Source organism: Triticum urartu, chromosome 2A (assembly GCF_056163025.1).
Source record: "Triticum urartu cultivar PI428250 chromosome 2A, HENAU_Tu73, whole genome shotgun sequence".
Classification (NCBI taxonomy): Eukaryota; Viridiplantae; Streptophyta; class Magnoliopsida; order Poales; family Poaceae; genus Triticum; species Triticum urartu.
The window spans coordinates 513719951-513741779 of record NC_141874.1 but is presented as its reverse complement, the minus strand read 5'-3'; positions in this window follow the sequence as shown (position 1 = coordinate 513741779).

The window sequence follows — 21829 nt, the reverse complement described above, 5'->3', positions numbered from 1 at the left end:
CGAGCGAGGGGGAGAGCAGTAGCAGCAGCTGGGCGAGCGATTGATCGAGCGAGAGCCGGAGCAGCAGCAGCAGATCCGGCTGGTATGGACACCGTCGCCGAAGGGGCCTCGCACTGGGGGAGAGCCGCCGTGGAGATGTCGCCCGTGGTGCCGGCTTCAAGGTAGCCGCTCCATGGGGGTGCGGGATGGAGCACCGTCGGCGCCGGGAGGTTGAGTTAAGGAGAAGGTGCGATGCGATGAGTGTACAACCTCTTTGGTGGCGCCGAGTAGGCCTCGGCTTCGTCCGAGGAGTCGGTGAGGATGTTGCGGTTCCGGTGGAGCAGGTTAAGGCGGCGATGTGGGGATGGAGCAGCCGCGATAGACGAGGCAATCGTCGGAGCAGCTCCTTGGAGGTGGAGGACGGGGCGGCTGAACCGGCGGGACGGCGAGATGGACGACGGATCCTCATCCGGGGAGGTGGACGAGGGACTGTAGGATCGAAAGTATGTCTAGAGGGGGGTGATTAGACTACTTGACCAAATAAAAACTTAACCTTTTCCCAATTTTAGTTCTTGGCAGATTTTAGCTATTTTAGGACAAGTCAAGCAATCATCACACAATTCAAGCAAGCATGCAAAGAGTATATTGGCAGCGGAAAGTAAGGCATGCAACTTGCAAGAATGTAAAGGGAAGGGTTTGGAGAATTCAAATGCAATTGGAGACACGGATGTTTTTCCCGTGGTTCGGATAGGTGGTGCTATCCTACATCCACGTTGATGGAGACTTCAACCCACGAAGGGTAACGGTTGTGCAAGTCCACGGAGGGCTCCACCCACAAAGGGTAACAGTTGCACGAGTCCACGGAGGGCTCCACCCACAAAGGGTCCACGAAGAAGCAACCACCCACAAAGGGTCCACGAAGAAGCAACCTTGTCTATCCCACCATGGCCATCGCCCACGAAGGACTTGCCTCACTAGCGGTAGATCTTCACGAAGTAGGCGATCTCCTTGCCCTTACAAACTCCTTGGTTCAACTCCACAATCTTGTCGGAGGCTCCCAAGTGACACCTAGCCAATCTAGGAGACACCACTCTCCAAGAAGTAACAAATGGTGTGTAGGTAATGAACTCCTTGCTCTTGTGCTTCAAACGATAGTCTCCCCAACACTCAACTCTCTCTCATAGGATTTGGATTTTTTGGAAAGAAGATTTGAGTGGAAAGCACCTTGGGGAAGGCTAGAGATCAAGATTCATATGGTAGGAATGGAATATCTTGGTCTCAACACATGAGTAGGTGGTTCTCTCTCAGAACATATGAGTTGGAATTGTGTATGTGTTCTGATGGCTCTCTCCACGAATGAAGAGGAGGTGGAGGGGTATATATAGCCTCCACACAAAATCCAACCGTTACACACAGATTTCCAATCTCGGTGGGACCGAATCAACAAACTCGGTCAGACCGAAAATGTAAACCTAGTGACCGTTAGAGATTTTCGGTGGGACTGACATGCAACTCGGTAGGACCGATATGGTTAGGGTTTGGGCATAACGTAATCTCGGTGAGACCGGTTACACAAACTTGGTGAGACCGAATTTGGTAATTAGCTAACCAGAGAGTTGGTCAGGCAAACTCGGTGGGACCGATTTGCTCTTTCGGTGAGACCGAAAAGTTACAAAAAGGAAACACTGAATTTACATTGCAATCTCGGTGGGACCGATTCGCTCTTTCGGTGAGACCGAAAAGTTACGAAAGGGAAACAGAGAGTTTGCAATCCCATCTCGGTGAGACCGAGATCCCTATCGGTAGAACCGAATTGCTAGGGTTTGGCAGTGGCTAATGACAAGTGAAACTCGGTGGCGCCGGATAGAAAGAATCGGTAGGACCGAGTTTGGCTTAGGGTTTAGGTCATATGTGGATATGGGAAAGTAGTTGAGGGTTTTGGAGCATATCACTAAGCACATGAAGCAAGAGGCTCATTAAGCAACACCTCATCCCTCCTTGATAGTATTGGCTTTTCCTAAAGACACAATGTGATCTTGGATCACTAAAATATGAAATGAAGAGTCTTGAGCTTTTGAGCTTGAGCCAATCCTTTGTCCTTAGCATTTTGAGGGTTCCACTTTCACCATCCATGCCATGCCAATCATTGAGCTTTCCTGAAATAATCATCTTGGAATAGCATTAGCTCAATGAGCTATATGTTGTTATGAATTACCAAAACCACCTAGGGATAGTTGCACTTTCAGGGACGTTGAGCTGTTGCGGTGGACGACGTCGTCGGGGAAGAGGCTCCGGCTGGGTAGCGGTGACATGGCGGGCGGAGGAGGGTGGGGTTTCGCGGCTGGAGCGGAGAGGTTATGGCGGCCTGGGATTTCGAATGGCGAAAAGGGGGCGATGGGAGGGGGTGAAGCATGACTTAGGAACGCGCTTGTCCAAAATGTAGGGTGTGTTACAAAAGTACCCCCCACCGATTTGAACTAGCGGCCCTTTCGGCTCAGGGTTAGAAGGGGGATTTCGCGTGTCGGGATTTGGCAGCTGGAGGGAGTTTTCGCACGCGTTGTAATTTCGGGATAGCAAGGCGCGGGTTGTGAAGGCGCCAGTTTTGGGAGCACGATATCTGAATTTTCGGGATATAACAAGACGCGGGTTGAATTTTAGGGACAAGCCTAACGTGTAGTAATATTGTACTTGTACGTACCAAATCAATTCGCACTTCCCTCAACCAAAAAGAAAACGAAAAAAATAAAACTATTCACACCACACAAAGAGAGTCTAGCCCCGTTTTACTATACAAATGCTATTCAAAGCTACTCCCTCCTTCCATCTATATGGGGCCTAATGCGTTTTTCGGTCCTAACTTTGACCAAATATTAGAGCAATGATATATGACATGCAACTTACACAAAGCACACCGTTAAATTCGTGTGTGAAAGGTTCTTTCAATGATATAATTTTCACATTGTGCATGTCATGTACTATTAATCTTGTCAATAGTCAAAGGCGGTCTTAAAAATCTCATTACGTCCTATATAGATGGAAGGAGGGAGTATGAATCCATGTTATGTCCGATTAAATTTTTTCGTTTGCTGTATAATGCATGTAACCTACTCATACCAACATTTTAGTGCATTCCAGATGTCTATACTACCGCTGCAATTCGAACTAAATTTGAATTCGTTTCTCTATTTCAATAAGAATCTACAATCATGATTGTTGCCAACTTCAACCATCATAGTTTCCTTGCTATCCGCCAGATATAAATCAGACGGCCTATAATGCAGGATGGCAGACACCATCATCAACAACTCCGTTTTTTATAAGAGTAGAGATAAAATATATTAAATGTAGTATACCATGTTCATAACCACACCATGTGTATCACCGTTATATATATTCACACATCCGTCGGTTTGAAACACTATGATAAATTCTTCAAATATCCGAATTCGCTTTTTATAATGAAGTATATATGATCTCTATTCGTCTTTTACACCCACACAACCCTCTTATCTTTGTAGCTAGCGCTAACTTTCTCTTGTGCATTCACACGCCCGCATCCCTCTCACCCTCCCTCAGCATTCTCTAGCTCCATCGCGCAAATTCGTCTTTTCACTTTAGGTCGTTCACCCACAGTGTGTGTAGGCCCCCCCAGCTCCTTATTTACGGCACACATCGATCGATATGCCTCTCTAGCCAGGTGTGCCTAGCACAAACACAAGCTTCCCCTCTTCTCTTTTCACCGTCCATGCCTCACTCCCACCACTCTTTTCATCGTTCTCGTACTCGCACACTCCTCTCCCTCGATATAGTATGCCTCTCGTACCACCTCCTACATGCATCCCTCTCTCTCTCTATCCTTCTCCTCGTGCCTCATTTGCTTCTAACACAAACATGCATGTATACCGATCGATCTCCCAACATATACCTAGATCGACTTTAACTACCCCCCATCGATCGACGTACCTCACAAGTTATGTCTCTCCTTTCTCTTACAAAGGGCGATTGATCTTCCTATGTAGTTACATCTGCTTACCACAGCCACATCATCCCCCCTCATCATTCGTGCATGCCTCCTGACCCGTCTCTCACACACACGTGCATAGAGAACAAGCAGCCATCTCCTCTCTTATTGATATTGCAGGTGTGCCCTCCGTTTGTCTAGCAAGCCTATCCCACCATTTGTTAGAAGCAACTCCACTACCACCCCCTCCAACACTCTAGCTCTGTCTCTCTCCCAACCTTATTCATCTCCTGCACATATGCATGGATGCCGATCGATCTCCCTTAATACATGAGGCAGATCGATCTCCTTAATACATGAGGTAGGCCTCTCTCCTCCTCCACACATATACCAACCATTGTACCTCTATAGTTAATTGGGCCTCCCTCTTCCCCCACCACACACTGATAGTCGAGCATTGCAGGTAGGTATCCATGCCACAGAGACAAACTGCACATGTCCCATCTCACGTTCAAGTAGGCCAGCCACTCTATATCTTTGACGTGGGCACACACAAATTCGATGGCACTCTTTATCGATCGCGTGCGCACACACACACACACATCATCCCTCCCTTCGATTCTATGGACACCTCAAGCCGGTGATACCTCCACTCTCTTCTTGTGGATCGCCCCCTCTATATATATGTTATATCCAGGACTCTATTTCACACACATTGCATATGTTAAATTTTTGGATTGACCCCCCCACAAAAAAACTCTCAAGAACCCACACACTATATCTCTCTAGGTTTGTATGTCTCTCACACAACCCCACGTAGGTGGTGTACGTATACAAGAAGAGAATAGGTGCACCGTGCATGTACTCACGCTTCGTGCCCAGCCACACCCGTGCGGGTACACGGTGGAGCTCATTTCTCCGCAGAAGCTGAATTTGTTTTTGAAACATCAAGTGGCCAGAGACTCGAAAACTTATTTGCCCATTAGTGACTTGTCAGGCGGTGGATTTTAGTTTGTACGATAATGTTGCATCCACCTAAAGTAACGAAAGTTCTTACGTAAACTTCCTAGTAATTCCCTCTTCGTAGGTGCAGCATTACTCCTAACATTTGTAATATTAGTTTGAAACTTGTAATATTACCGTGTCCTATTCCTACGTTTTCAAAATCCTGCGAATCAAACAGGTCCTGAGTTGGTGATGATGTTGTGCCTCCCATCTTTCACCAATAGCCGTCGGATCTAGATCTGACGCATACAAACCAAGCTTCTCCATTTTTGCAAAAATATGCCCGCACTTATTCCCTATTTACAAACAACTCCTTGTCTCTCACAATCAGCCTCATCTCCTCCCCACCACATCTAGGAGTAGAAGGCCGTGCAAAAATCTGGTGCGATGGCCGCTACCGGAGCCGTCCACCCCCAATCTTGGTGTTCTGTGCAATGCACGGGCATCTATGCACAGGAAATTATGTCGAATAGGGCTAGTTGTAAGCAGGCTAGCTCTACAACCATGATGATAGTGACTGCAGACGGTGAGGCTGACTATGGTATGCCAAACACGGCGCCTATACTCAGGTGTCATCTCCGGCGCAGGGTCTTGTCACTTCACTGTGAGGAGCAGCACGTAATAATTTGACCAACGAGTAGTACAGTGCTAGTACTCCTACTACTACATTGGTAGTACTACCACTAGTACTAGTAGCACCACCGTCTGGATTTAGGAGTACTACCACATCCATCTGGATTTTAGTATTTGACTAGCAATATCTAGTAATGCATGTCACTAAAAATGTACTACTCCCTCTGTAAATAAATACATGGTGTTTTATTCCTATCGGCGAGAGAACTTAATGTTTTTTTGCTACTCCTAACTAGAGTACTAATAGGATTACATGCAATGAACTAAACACTGCATGTCATGTTTGGTAGTCTCAAGTCATTGAAAGCATGCACGGCCCACATCTCTCATTGGTTGATATGTCACGAAATAAGAAACAAGGAGGGAGTTAATGCACCGTGCCTAAGTATTTTGGGATTATTTGGTTTTCGTAAGGTGACTTACACAACATTTTTGTTTACATGCATTAACATTTTATTAGTTAAATCAAAGGTCAAAACTTGGCGCAAAATGCAAAGGGACCAATAAACCAGTAAACATCAAACTTCTCTCGTTTGGCCCCAACTAGAGGTCCGGTGAGATGACTATACTGCACCGGCACGGAGGGCGACGCAGCTTCATTGACTTACGGCAACTGCCTTTGGGTGAATGACACGTGGCCCCAGGGGGTGGCTGGCCCACCTATCATACAGCCAAAGGCAGGTGCAGTAGAGGGCCGAGGAGTAGTACGAAATCCTACGCACCTACGCACGCTAACCAAGGGCTGAGTGATCACTCGAATTGCAAGATCAGTTGACTAGAAGCTACGCTAGACCCATGGAGGCGATGAGCGCGAGCATCAGCCGGCTGTGCCAGATGGTCCACGACGCCGGCCTGCGGCCCGGCACCGAGGAACGTCTCCAGGTAGTATTGCTTGAGGCCGCCAGGGCGAGGGGCCGCTTGGACGACAGCTTTGTCTCCTTGTTCGATGAGGTCCTCGTCGGTTTCCTCGACAAGTTCACCATCGTCAAGAAGCTTGTGGACGACTTTGACGTAAGCCTCCAGTCGATGCGCCCAGGCTCTGCGAAGCCCGCCACCCTCAACGGCCACTATGGTAACAACCTCTTCGACGCACTGGTGGCCCTGCGACTGCCCGCCGTCGCGCCGGAGAATGTCCACCTCGAGGTCACGCTCGCCGCGCAGCAAGACACCATCGACATAATCACCCACGTCTACGCGCAGATCGTCCACAAGGACTACTACATGCAAGAGGAGGACGATAGGACGCTGGCCTTCTTGGAGCATAGGGGAACCTTGGACGGCACCGTTCAGAAGCACGTTGAGCTCGCCGCCAACGCCGCTGCTCCTCACACATCGGTTGGTGACCCGGCGCACTAGGGCGTGAGGATGTCGTTGAACGTTGATGGATCCGTATGTATTTTTATCTTTCCATCAAATCCATGTAGTAGTATATGATACTACAGTAATTATCTTACCTTTCGCATCAACTTCATAATTTTCGTACGTACTCCATGCATGAACGGCGCCAGAACCAAACTTCTCATTACTCTAGGAAAAATCATTATTTTCTATCTATCGGTTGCGCCATGGAGCAGGACCAAATTTTACAAGTTACGAGTTCAAAAGGAAAAGCCTGCCGTGTTCGCGTCGCACCCCCACACGGTTGGTCCGGCACGCCGCTCAAGCGGGAATGCGTGCGGTGTTGCATTTTCACTTACAAGTGGGACCACAGTTTAGCAAACCGACTATCGGCAAACCCCCACCCCGCCCACCGCGCGATGGCTGAGAAAACAGGAGGGAGAAGAGATGGCTGTAGCATGGACTCCAAGAAAATTGGTGTCGGATCGGACTTGTGTGGGTGGCGTGTGCCGTACTGCTAGACGTGAATGCTAGTTATGGCCCATGCCACCCCACTATATCGAGCCTATATCGAGGTACGTAGAACAAATTTCCTGCAGTCCGTGCTCAGCCCTCCTCTATCTCTCTTCTCAGCCAGCCAGTGGACGCGCGGAGCCCATCGTCTGTTTGCTCACATGCGGCCCCACATGTCAGTGAAAACACAAGAGGATCCACTGAACCTGCACATCTTTCACCTCGACGTGCTGGTGATGAAAAACAAATCCAATAAAGATCTTCGGGGGCCGCTTTTGGAGTTACTCAAGAGTAGTAAGATTCTATTTATAGTTTAACCCAAGATGCACATCTCGTGGCTTCAACTACCACTCTATTTTCTTTCATGACACGACCTGGATGCTGGATGTCCCACATATCGGCAAAAGGAGGAAGAACCCGACCAAATCTTCGGTTTTGCTCTCGGATTAGACTAGTTGTGCTAACTTAAATTTTTTATTGTGGAGTAGAATGGATGCAAGTTTTTGTATTGGGAAGAAGAGTACACCCATATATTGATAGAGCGCAATTTAGTAGATGTTCTATCACTTTTAGCTAGCACAGATGCAAGATCGAGCCTCCGCAGATCAACAATGAATGCATCAAGAAGGCACTAATCCAACTTACAGGAGTAGTAAAATGTATTCTTGTGGTTCTTGTTTTCTTTGGTCTTGCTTTTCTATTCAAAATTATCGTTGGAGTTCGTGCAAAACGGAGGTGCGTTTGGGGTCATGCGTTGGAGTTGGCCTTACAAGTGGGACCGCAGTTAAGGAAACCGACTATTGGCAAACCCCCACCTCGCCCGCTGCGCGATGGCTGAAGTTAGAGAAACGATGAGGTTGAAGAGATTGCTCTAGCACGGACTCCAAGAAATAATATGGTGTCAGATGGATGTCGTGGTGGTGGCATGTGCCGTACTCCTGGACGTGAATGCTTGTTCTGGCCCATGCCACCCTACTACTCCTACTATTACTCCTACTATATAGTACTAGTATCGAGGATTCGAGGTGCTGGTTACGTACAACGAACACATTAACATATGGCTACAGTAAAAACACCCGCCCGACGCGTGGAGCATGTGAAGCTAGTACAAATAGTGTACTACTATTGTTGATTGGCCTCATCTGATAACCTGTTGCAATGCACGTACAATTATGTATTTGGAAAATATTTTTTTGCCTCGTCGCACCACTCACTCAGAGAAGCGACTCGAAAGCCATTCATAAATTTAGTAAGTTTATCACATGCATATCATTTTATTACATACAACAGGTCATCAACCCACATCGACAACGAGGATACATTATAAATACTAAAATTTTCACCACACAACAAATAACAAGCCATGAAATTAACTTCAACTCAACATTCTGCGACGTTGGAAACGCTTGCTTTGAACCACAAGTGATTCTCTGGGACGGGCCATCCGTTGTCGATCTGGAGACCAACGCAGGACTGATCATCCAGGTTGAAGCGGCCTACTATATCAGTACCAGGGTAGGGAACCACCCAAATGTCCGAGGTATAGACACAATTGCTTCTCATAAATGTGTCAACAGCAGTTGGATCACCTTTCACCATCATCGGATAGTTTTGTCCAAGGAAGAGCGAGCTTTCTCCAAGACTATCAATTCTGTGCCAGGGGGAAGGAGTTGGCGCTAGCACACTAGTATCCATCCCGAATACCATGCAACGGGTGTTGGAATAGGTCCGGAGAGTGTGACCATGTGAGACACCTGCTTCCTTAGCAGTAACATCATCAGTGGGCTGTATACACACAAGAAGAGGTGATCCATCGGAATTAGTTGCTAGGCGCCACAGAGTATATGGGCGCTGCTCGTGATCATCACCATCGGCATCTCCCCCTTGGTTATAAAAATTTTCAAGTATAGGTGGTGGGATGTTCACAAGACCTTGGAAACACAAGAAGAAGGTTAATTAGTAAAGGGAAACTTGTTAACCCGCATGCATGTGGATGAAACAATTATAATTACCGTGGAAGATAAACGTACCGAAACTACTAGGATGCCATGCAAAAACAGTGCCACGAGTGGTGGCAGCAAACACAAGGCCCTCGTATTGAATTGCATCACAGTACTCATCCGTGTACAGAAACTGATTTTTGAGCAATATCCATCGAGTGAAACCATCAAGGACGGCAACAAGCTTGTCGAAGACAGCAACAACATCATAGTTGCTGTAATTCCAAGAGCGGTTGGGAACTCGACAAATTGCTATCTTCCATAGAATACAGTCACCATGATCGTATTTGAACGTGCGTACATTGCCGGTGTGCTCAACCTCTGGGCAGTGTGCTGAGATTTTTGGAAGTGGAACCCGGTGACGAGTGTACACATTCACAAGTTCCCACTCGTAGTTGGACCCAATGTAAACAACCCAATCTCCAGATGCGCCCGCCCAAGCCTTGCCCTCAAGCGATGGCATCTTAACATCATACATATCATTATCAAGCGGCATCAACTTGCACAGGGCGAGGCCTCCGTCGTGCCGGCGCTAGTAATCAGGGTCACGGTGAAGAGGGGAGATCAAACCGCTCCTTGACTCTTGGGTTCTTTGTAATGATGTTATTAGTTGAGTCGAGAATGGGCTTGAACGAACTTGCCATGCTAGCCGAGGTGATGACGTCGCACCGATCAATGAGTTCCTCCACCACGTCATCTTTCAGATCGGGGCAAGAATAACGGGGTCGTTTCCGGCATGTTCCCTTCATGGAGAAGATGATCGAACAATGGCAGAAGAAAGGGTGAAGGGCTGAAGGAAAATGGAGGAGGGAGAGGAAGAGCGTGCGACAGCAGTTCCAAATCGAGAGGCAAAGGCGAAGAGTCGGTGGACGGTTGCGAGTTTGCCACGGTTCATGAAGAGGCGCCCCGGCCTACATGTCCGTTCGGAAATACTCCTACTACTCGCCGTCGTCTCACTGATATGTTGGAACGGGACCACATGTCAACGAAACATGGTGTGTAATTTCTCGTGCAAAATGTGATCTGGCCGCGTTGGCCCAAGGTGCCGCATTAGTTACCGACCTTTATTTTTTTAATGGCATGCCGATCAGTTTTGAAGCATGACTAACTGGTACTGTACGCAGAGAAAATGGGTTGTATTTGTCCTCCACGGTTTAGAGGCTGACTTGTGGGCCTAGCAAGTTGACGCATACACAATCAGGAGATGATTGTATGTGGAGAGGATGACAACAGGGACCCGCCAAGGTCATGGCAGTACGCAAGCAAGTGCCTCCTTATTTCAAGCCAATAAAAAAATGGCTCCTCCTAGTGGATTTCTGACATCTGGGTCCCATGCCATTGTCAACGTAGTCAATAAACGAGAGAATTACACAACGAGCGGCTGACACCAGGGACCCAGCAGCTCGTCCAGTTATTTTTGTTTTGGGTTAATTTGATAAATGCCACTCCAAATCTGGTGTATCCGAGAAATGCCACCGCAATTTCCAAACTTTGAAAAATGCCATTTCATGCCATTTCTAGTGGCATTTTTCGAAGTCTGGAGTGGTGTTTTTCAAGGTTTGCAAACTGCAGTGGCGTTTTTCAAAGTTTGCAAAAATTGCAGTGGCATTTTTCAAAGTTTGGAAATTGCAGTGGCATTTTTATGAATCTCCATAATTGGAGTGGCATTTATCTAATTTGTTTTTGAGACGGAAGCAGGGTGTCAACTAGGCTGTGCAGGACACTCTGGCCTGTCTAGACAGCCTTTTCTTTTATGTTTACCACAGACCAGCCCAGTAGTTTTTTTCTTTCTGAAAATGGCTAGCCCAGTTCTTTTATGATTTGTCAAGTAAGTCGCTTTATCAGGCCCGTTGGGCTGCAAATCTTTCAAGACGAGGAGAGCTTCATTCGGCTGGCTGAGAAAATGGCCTATCAGTAATGAGAAATGGGTTGTACATTTTTAAAACACATCAAACCGGCAATTATTTTCAAATATCTTTTTTTTTCATTTCAAGATTTTAAATTGCATTGATTTTTATGCGTGGACAATTTATTGGATTTTATATTGATATACATTTATTTTTAAAATTAGTGTGAATGTGACTCGAAATTTCGGGATTAAAAACAGTTCAGACCGCACCGACATATGCAAAATTTCGTATAATTTTTTAACGGTGGCCACAATATGGGCTGTAATGCTAACATAAAGAATATGGGCTCCAAAAAAACCCATAAGAATTAGCAAATGGGCTGTAAATTATTTGAAATAATGGCAGATGGGCTGTATGTTGTTCTCCACATATTTGAGGCTTTCCACAGGTGGCCTGTATACCGTTGGATGTCCATCCAACGGCCATCGTGCTTCTTCAATCTTTGCTCTTCCTGCTCCAGCCGCTCAAACAAGCGCCGGCGGGACTGCCTGCTCCCTCCTCCCCACGGCCGGCTGTGCTGCCGCGCAGGCCTCACCGCCCCACCATACTCCCATCGCTGGCCTAGCCATCCCTCTACTCACCCACACCTGCTGTTATTCTCCGACGACGGCAGACGAACCAGTAAACCCTCGTACAGTCATACTCCCCTCCGTGTGGGAAACAAAAACAACGGTCGAGTCTTCCCTGCCTCCATGTCGTTCCCTTCCTAGGCCTCGCCGTCGTCCACCGCCCTGGTGCTCTCGGCGTGGCGTGGTCAGCATGGTCAACGACCGACATGCATCTGAAGTGGACTGTACGTGGAGAGCCTAACAGCTGGGTCCATGGCCGCAAGCAAGGAAATGCCTCCTTATTACGCGCAAAATAATGATTTCCTCCACCTGACATCTGGGACCCATCGAAACGGCCTCTGTATTTTGCGAAAAAAATGTTACCGCCGCTGACAGCTCGAACCCACCAGATATATCTTCGCACGCAAGGAAGTGCCTCCTTATTACGCACAAAAAAATGAATACTCCCCCTGCTAGCTGGGACCTAGTATAGTGGGCCTACTAAGTTGACGGGACGAAGGGCTTTGCCAACTTAGTTAATATGCACGATTCTAGCTCGACTGGCCGTACGATGTCCATCCAACGGCCGTAGTGCTTCTTCAACCTCTGGTCTTCTTGCTCCAGCCGCCCAAAGCAGCGCCAGTCGTGCCGCCTGCTCCTGCCTCTCGTGGCCGGCTGTGCTGCCGCGGAGGCCTCACCGCCCCCATACTACTCCCACCGCTGGCCAGGCCATCCCTCCACTCCACTCACCCACACCCCCTGTTATTCTGCGGCGATGGCAGCGCAGCCGAACCAGTGAACCCTCGTACTCCTCTCCGCATGGGCATCCACTGTCGCGTCTTCCCCGGCTCCGCGTCGTTCCCTTCCTAGGCCTCACCGTCGTCCACCGCCGTGGTGCTGTCGGAGCGGCGTGGTCAATGTGGTCAACGACCAAATTCTATTGGAAGAATACTGTACGTGGAGAGGCTGACAGGTGGATCCACGGCAGCCACAAGGAAGTGCCTCCTTATTACGCGGAAAATAATTATTCCTCCACCTGACAGTAGGGACCCACCGGACGCCCACCGGTATATCGCAAAAAAAAAACGTTTGCCCCTGACTGCTAGGACCCACCCGACGGGCCACCGTATTTCGTGAAAAAACGTTCCCCCTGCGCCCAGCTCGGACCCACCGGAAGTGCCTCCTTATTACGCACAAAAAATGAATACCCCCTGCTAGCTGGGACCCACCTTGGTGGGAGGCTGACTTGTGGGCCTACTAAGTTGACGGGGACGGAGGGCTTTGTCAACTTAGTCAATATGCACGATTCTAGCTCCAGTGACCGTACGATGTCCATCCAACGGCCGTAGTGCTTCTTCAACCTCTGGTCTTCTTGCTCCAGCCTCCCCAGCGCCGGTCATGCCTCATGCTCCTGCCTCCCGTGGCCGGCTGCGATGCGGCGGAGGCCTCACCGCCCCTACTACTCCCACCGCTGGCCAGGCCATCCCTCTACTCACCCACACCCCCTGTTATTGTGCGGCGACGACAGCCTCACACCGCAGCGAACCAGTGAACCCTCGTACTCCTCTACGCGTGGGCATCCACTGCCGCGACTTCCCCGGCTCCGCGTCGTCCCCTTCCTAGGCCTCGCCGTCGTCCACCACCCTCGTGCTCTCGGCGCGGCGTGGTCAACGTGGTCAAGGAACGACTTCCATCGGACGTGGACTGTACGTGGAGAGGCTAACAGCTGGGTCCACGGCCGCAGCAAGGAAGTGCGTCCTTATTATGTGCAAAATAATTATTCCTCCACCTGACAGCGGGGACCCACCGGACGGGCCACCGTATTTCGCGAAAAAAACGTTTGCCCCTGACTGCTGGGACCCACCAGATACATCTTCGCACGCAAGGAAGTGCCTGACAGTCGGGACCTACCTGGTCGAAGCGTACGTAGCGTTGTCATTCTGGTCACGAATGTGTACGTACATATATACTGGTGGATGTAGAGGCTCGCACGTGTCGTAGTAGAGGCGCGCACGTAGCATGTACATGTATGTACAACGGCCAGGGTGCAAGAAAGAAAATACGGCCACGTATGTGTACATACGGGCGGGGTCTTGAACGCCTACGGCCAGGGCTCGTGTACATGTCTGGGTCGGAACGGAGAAACAACGTCGTCGTTGTGTTCATGGGGAGGCAACGGAATGCGTCGTGTTCATGGGAAGGCAACGGAATGCGTCGTGTTCATGGGGAGGCAACGGAATGCGTCGTGTTCATCGGGAGGGCTTGGACGGAACAGGCGATGGAAACGAGGCCTAGCGTACCACAGAACGGAGGAAACGGCCTTGTGTTCGATCGGCCACGTTCGAAACGGGATCCTGTTCATTAGGAGGGGTCTGGCGTACCGCAAAACGGAGGAAACGGACCTCCTACGGTCGAAATGGAGGTCCTGTTGATCGGGAGGTGTGTGGCGTACTGCAAAACGGACGAAACAGACTTGTGTTGGAGCGCTACTGTCGAAACGGGGGTCCTGTTCATCGGGAGGGGTGTGGCGTACCGCAAAACGGGACTCCACGGGATACTGTTCATCTCCACCGTCGACCCCCTCCAGCCTCCACGAGCTACTGTTCATCCACTGTCGACCTCCTCCAGCCTCCACCCGCGACTGTTCATCCACGGGCTCCTGTTCATCCAGCCTCCACCGCGCGCTACTCCACCGGCTACTGTTCAACCAGCCCTCCCCACGGGCTCCTGTTCAACCACCCCTGCACGGGCTACTGTTCATTCTGCCCTCCACCATCTACTATTCATCCTGCCCTCCACGGGGTGGTCCTGTTCATCCAGCCCCAACCGGCTCGATCGATCGGGGTCCTGTTCATCCAGAGGCAACACCACGGGGTCCTGTTCATCCACCCCCACCGGGAACTGTTCATCCACCCCCCGCAATGCTCATTGTTCATCCAGAGGCAGCATCGATCGGCTTCAGTTAGCAGCAGTAGCGAAGGAATCGCTTGATCGGGTTCAGTTAACAACCATCAATCGATTGCTCGGGTTTAGTAACGCGTAGCCTGCAGTGTAATCACTCGGGTTCAGTTAGAGCCCAACGCCTCGCTTGGGTTCAGTTAGAACCAACGCCTCGCACACACGCGCGTACGTGTACGAGAGAAGCGCACATCGCTCGGCCCCTGACCTCCCACCGTAACCGGGAACTCCCCGAAATTTCCCTCCCCCTCGCTTCTAGCACGGTTTTTTCTGTCATGGATGGCCCAAAGAATGTCATGCAGCTGCGTCTCCGGCCCGCCCAGGATGAAAAGCCCATTTTCTGTCATGATTTTTTGTCATAGAAGTAGGAGCCCACCACATCTATGATGATACCAGGTTTTGTCACAATTATCGTCATAGAAGTGTCATATGTATGACATAAATTTTTTTCATTCAGCCCAAAATGTCACAGATGTGTCTTTTTTTTGTAGTGTCAGTTGTTCCATGGCTGTTAAAGTGCCAGCCAGCTCTTCTTTAGCCTTGGAAGTTTCTGCTTGCTGGGACTTAATATTTTCCTGAAGGTCGGCGATTTGAGATTCTTTTTGGCTCAGATCAGCCTACAAGAGACATTTAATGAGTTAGTAGTGCATATTTGAAGTCCTAAGCACATAACAGGTTATACACTTGGCATTTGGGGGCTAATGCATATGGCTTTTATCAATTGACATTTTAATTCCCAAGAACATAACAAGTTATACACTTGGCACTTGGGGGCTAATGTATATTTGCTCAAGTCAAAGTTATGGATTTTTCTTCCTCAGTCGGTTTACAAAGATGGTTATCAAGAATTTTGGAAGCTTCATGACAGAAAGGTACCGATTCATCCTAAAGGTATAAACCGGTCCCTAGGGGCTACACAAGCAAAAATTGCAAGATTCATACTTTAAAGTCCTTGGGGGCTACGCAGGCAAAGTTGAAGTATTACAAAGTCCCGGTTCACATTGATATCATAAACCGGTCCTTGGGGGCTGTTGGAGTTGATATTAGAAATTGGACACAAGAGAAATAATTATGAAGAGTTAACAGTGTTTACCTCATATCGCTCCTTCATCAGGCCCACTAAACCGGCTTTATAGTCGCGCCTTGTATACAGGCGGTTTAAGAAGCCGGAATGAATCTCTTGGGCGTTGAGTGGGCATAGCTGGTTAAATCTATTTTCCACTTGCCCTTATCCATAGCAGAAAATTCTTCCATGGCACTATGCTTTGATAAAGCGATAGGATTGCCAGGGGTGGTGTGGCCGACGCCAGTGACAATGACATCGTCTGATTGGTCATCAGCCGCTTTGGGTGGGCTTGGCGGTTTGTCGGCAGCTTTAGCCGGACTTGGCGGGTCGGTAGCATAGCCGGTGGGATCATCTTCCATCGGTTCAGCAAAGGTTTCATGATGTTCTGGTGGTGGATCATCATGTATAGCGTCAGTATTCGGATCAAATTGTTCTGGGATCTGTTCTGGTTCAGTGGCCGAGTTATCATCAGCCGGTTTATTCAATTTGGACTTTTTGTTGGGCCTGGCCTTGGCTCTGAAAGGAAAAGACATAAAGGTTAGTATAACAAACAAGTATAAAGCGTCAAGAGTTAAGTTTAAAAGTGCTCACCCGGGAATAGTCTTGAGAGGAGGGAGTTGTGTGGCCTTTGACTCGCCGGATGATGAAAGAGGTGTTCCTTGATAGTTTGAATCAGACAGATTAAGAGGTTGCCTGAAATAACCCGCCTTGGGATAAGGAGTATCAGAAATATATGATACCTCCGATCGACGTTTCCGGGTTGGAGTGTTCGGTAAACCGACTGAAGTAACTACATGGCCGCTGTGCCGAGTTGTGCGGCGAGCTTCATGCTGTTGTTTCTTGAAAAGAAAGTTGGGATCCAGATAAGCTAGAGGGTGTGCAAATTTTACTTTCCGGTTTGCTTGACGGGTTTTCTGTGTTAGCTGAGGATCTAAACTAGAGGAAAGAATAATTACCTCTACATCATCAGCCCGGCTAGCTTCAGCGTCCTCCTGATAAGGGTCATTGTCAATGAGGTGTATGAAAAATGAACCAAGAGAATCAAGTTCTACCTCTGAGTCCGGATTATCAAGATCCTCGTCGAAGTTCATCTCAGTGGATTCAGCTGCTTTCTTCTTGGTAGGTTTTTTGACGACCTTTGTCTTGGGTCGAGGGGTCTTGGACGGTTTATCCTGAGGTTTCTTTTTCCAAAATGGGTCGTCACCCTGTTAAAAGATTGACAATGGTTATAAAAAAGAGTTAAGAATATCAGGTACAAACAGGAGTTAAGCAATTCTTACAGCTGGCGGTTTATTCAAAATGCAGAAGGGACTTAGCCCTGTTTGGCTACAGACAGCCACTGATTCATCCAGTATCTTTTTAACAGCTTCAGTGATTTCAGCATCAGTTAACTGAATGTCAGTATGTCATTGAGGATCTTTCAAGTCCCTTGTGTATTCGCACATTAAACCGGGGCGGCGGCTTGAAGGCAAAATACTCCAAGATATCCAGCAACGAACAAAGTCAATTCATGTCAGACCATTAGCCATAAAGGCTCTGAGCTTGGCAAGTTGTGGTGCATACTTGGCCCGTTCTTTTGCAGTCAGCCTTTGGGGAAATGGGTGTGTATTGGTAAGTCGGTGAGGACAATAACCCGGTAGAGGATTCTCGTCATCAGGGGAAGTATCTTTGCAATAGAACCAAGTCTGGTTCCAATCCTTAGGGTGACTATGATGCTTGCGTGAGGGAAACTGGCGTCTTTCCTTTTCTGAATTGAAACACCGCCAAGTTCAGTGTTGGGCCCATCTACAAATTCGGTACGGTGGTTCAAATAGAAAAAGTCCCTGAACAGTTCAACGGTCGGTTCTTCTTACAGATAAGCCTCGCAAAACACTTGAAAATTACAAATATTGGACACAGAGTTAGGTACAATATCTAGAGGGTGGATCTGGAAGCTAGCAAGCACATCACGAAAAAACCTTGATCCGAGAGGTTTAAAGCCACGGTTCAGATGATCAACAAACAGAACTACCTCGCCATCCTTGGGCTCAGGAGGATTTTCTGGACCGCGGGCTTGCCAGTGGATTTCACTCTATTTTGGTAAAGCGCCAATTATAACACATCCTTTCAGATCTTCTTCCGTAATCCAGGATGGAACCCAGTTACAAGCATAAAAAGTCTTGGCCATTTCTTAGACAACCTGAAGGAAGGTTTGTGCTGGTTTAAGATTCGTGGTTGACAAGCATAAAGCATTGCAGGTTAAGAGACAAAAGGTATTCATGCATGCAAAATTGTTAAACCGGAGGTTGATGCTATTATAAATGATAAAGAGATTGGCGGTTTACAAGGGGACTAATGGTATATTGCAGGTTATTTTCTAAAAGTTAAACCGCCTACTTTGGTATGGAAGATACAGGTCTGAAATAACTGAGTGATGGAAAAATAGGTTTCACAAATTGATATGATAATTTCAGATCTGCAGCGTGTCAGCAAATCAAAGTATATTCAGACCTAAAATACAGGTGCTTGAGCAGTTCATCAGGTCTAGATGAGATTTTTATATATGAAGAGGATGATCAAATGATGAAAAAGGGAACTATAACTACGGCTGCACAGGAAAATATCAGATCTGAGCTCGCCATTTAAGCTACGGAGAAGAACAGGGAAGAACAACACTAAGCTTCGATGAACTCGCAGAAACCCTAAACAGGATCTATGGGAAAGAGCAAAGAAAGACTCACCAGGGCTGTTGATTGCGGAGGCGTGCAGACGAAAATCTGGTCGAATCAGGTTGATGCAGCTGCCGTTATTAGGGCAGTCGCGAAGGTTGACGGCGGCGGCAGCGCTCGAGTATTGAGGCGACGCGAGGTGGAAGAAAGACGAAGAGGCAAGGGGAGAAAAGGAAAGGGACCCTCGGCCCTATTTATAAGACGAAGGGATAAGCGACAGGCACGGGAATAGAGGATCCCAAAAAATGGATATGTGACAGAGTTGTCGTCTCAATTTTCAGAGGCTCATTAATAAAAATAAGGTATATACGTTTTTTTAATGAACAGGTGAAATCATGGCGGTTTATTATAATCCTGGAAGATGACGTCATGGCGGATTACAAGGTTTACTCGAAGGTGTTGAAGAAGAAATTTTCCTAAAGTGTTGAAGATTGACATGAACAGGTTCAAATCAATCTGGGGCCTAATGTTGGGGATATAACTACTGAGTATAAACCGCCCAGGAGGGGCCGGGTTATAACCATAAGGAGTTATCCATATTGAAGCCCATGAAGACAAGGAGCATGGTGCTTTATTATAGAGATCTAAAGGCCCAGGGCCCAAAGGCGGATTAGGGCCCGTAGACATAAACTGCCATATGGTGTGTAACTTGTGTTGTAAGATAGGAAAGGGCAGAAACTGAGCCGAACACGTTTATGAGCCGGCCGGGATTCTGTAAACCGCCGGGCGTCGACCTGTGTATATAAAGGGACGATCCGGAGGCGGTTCAAGGACAAGAAACAACAACTCGAGAACCAGGCAAAGCGTATTCGCTCCCTGGTCATCGAAACCCTAGCAATCCCATCACAACTGGAGTAGGCTTTTACCTTCACCGCAAGGGGCCGAACCAGTATAAACTCCTTGCGTCCTTTGTCCGCTTTAACCCCTTTAAGCTAACTACGTTGCGATGGCTCCACGACTAAGTCTTCACACTAGGACATCTGCCGTGACAATTCCACGACAAAAACCATAGAGCCATCAACACAAGCACACAACGCAAAGAAAATAGAATATGTCAAAACAGAACAGTCTGTAGCAATCTGACTATTTCGAATACTTCTGTAACTCCAAAAATTCTGAAAAATTAGGACGGCCTATGAAATTTGTATATTGATCTACTGCAAGAGGAATGGGTATTTTATCGCTCTCTGGTTAAAAATAAGAATTATTTTTGCGAGCGCAAAAGTCATTGTTTTTTTCAGCAAGATCAAACAACTATCACCCAAGAAGATTCTAAAGGCTTTACTTGGCACAAACACTAATTAAAACATAAAAAGCACAATCATAACAGTAGCATAGTTGTGCTAACACTTAAAAATAGGAAGCAAAAAGTAAAAATAAATTTTATTCATTGGGTTGCCTCCCAACAAGCACTATAGTTTTACGCCCTTAGCTATGCATAAAGCACGGATCTAACTTTTGTCATCTTTGGTTCGAGATCCATAAGATGCCCTCATGATTGATTCATATTGTGGCCTAATTCTTGTTCTAGGTAAGTGTTCCATACCCTTCCTCAAAGGAAATTGGAACTTAATATTGCTTTCTTTCATATCAATCATGGCACCCGTAGTGCGTAGAAACGGTCTACCAAGAATAATAAGACAAGACGGATTGCAATCAATATCAAGAACAATAAAATATATGGGCACATAATTCCTATTTGCAAGAATAAGAACATCATTAATTCTTCCCATAGGCTTTTTAATAGTAGAATCCGCCAAGTGCAAATTCGAAGAACATGATTCAATATCGGTAAGACCAAGCACATCACATAAAGATTTCAGAATTGTAGAAACACTAGCACCCAAGTCACACAAATCAAAACATTCATAATTATTAAGCTTGACTTTGATAGTAGGTTCCCACTCATCATGCAATTTTTTAGGAATTGAAACTTCTAATTCCAATTTTTCTTTAAAAGCTTTCATCATAGCATCAACAATATGTTTAATAAAAGCTTTATTTTGTTCATAAGCATGGGGTGAATTTATCATGGATTGCAACAAAAAAAATACAATCAATCAAAGATAAACTATCATAATTAAAGTCTTTGTAATCCAAAAGAGTGGGAACATCACTAGCTAAAGTTTTGACCTCTTCAAACCCACTTTTATCAATTTTATCAACAAGATTTTCACCCTCCGAAATATTGGGACGCCTTCTAGCTAAAGTTGACTCTTCTCCAGTCCCTTTTTTCATCAATCTTAACTTTACTAAACATGGAATCAATATAAGAAACACCAATCATTTTAAGATCTTCATCACTTTTGCGAAAGAAATCACTAGAAAACGCTTTTTCTAAAAACTCTCTTTTAGCTCTAAGCATAGCAGTTCTTTTCTTACTTTTATCCATAGAAACATAAAGAGAGTTAATTGATTCATCTTAGGCACAAAAATTTTCATCTTGAGATGTTCCACATCATGAGGAATTTTATCAACACTTCTAGGCAAATCATCAATCTTACTCAACTTTTCTTCTATGGAAGTGTTGAAAACTTTTTGCGTATTGATAAATTCTTTAATATTATTTTGAAGTTCATAGGTGTTCCTATTATTATTGTAAAAATGATTTCCATAGGAATTACCATAATTATTAGAGTAAATACTAGGAAAAGGCCTAGGATTAAAACTACCTCTATAAGCATTGTTATTGAAATTATTTCGAGAGAAAAAATTCACATCTATGGCATCACTATTTTGCTCAATCAAGGTAGACTAAGGTATATCATTAAAGTCAATAGGAGCACTTTTACTAGCAACCAATTTCATAAGAGCATCAACTTTTTCACTCAAAGAAGAAATTTCTTCAACCAAATTTACTTTTTTACTAGTAGGAGCCCTTTCGGTATGCCATTGTGAATAATTTGCCATGATATTATCAAGCAATTTGGTGGCTTCACCCAAAGTAATTTCCATAAAAGTACCACCCACAATGGAATCTAAAATATTATGAGAAACAAAATTCAAACCCGCATAAATTTTTTGTATGATCATCCAAAGATTTAACCCATGAGTTGGGTAATTCCTTAGCATCATTTTCATCCTTTCCCAAGTGCAACATGCTCATGTTCAAGTTGCTTGAAATTCATGATTTGGATTCTAAGGGAAATAATTTTTGCGAGTGGCAAATACTTAGTCATAAAAGCATCTTTGCATTTATTCCAAGAATCG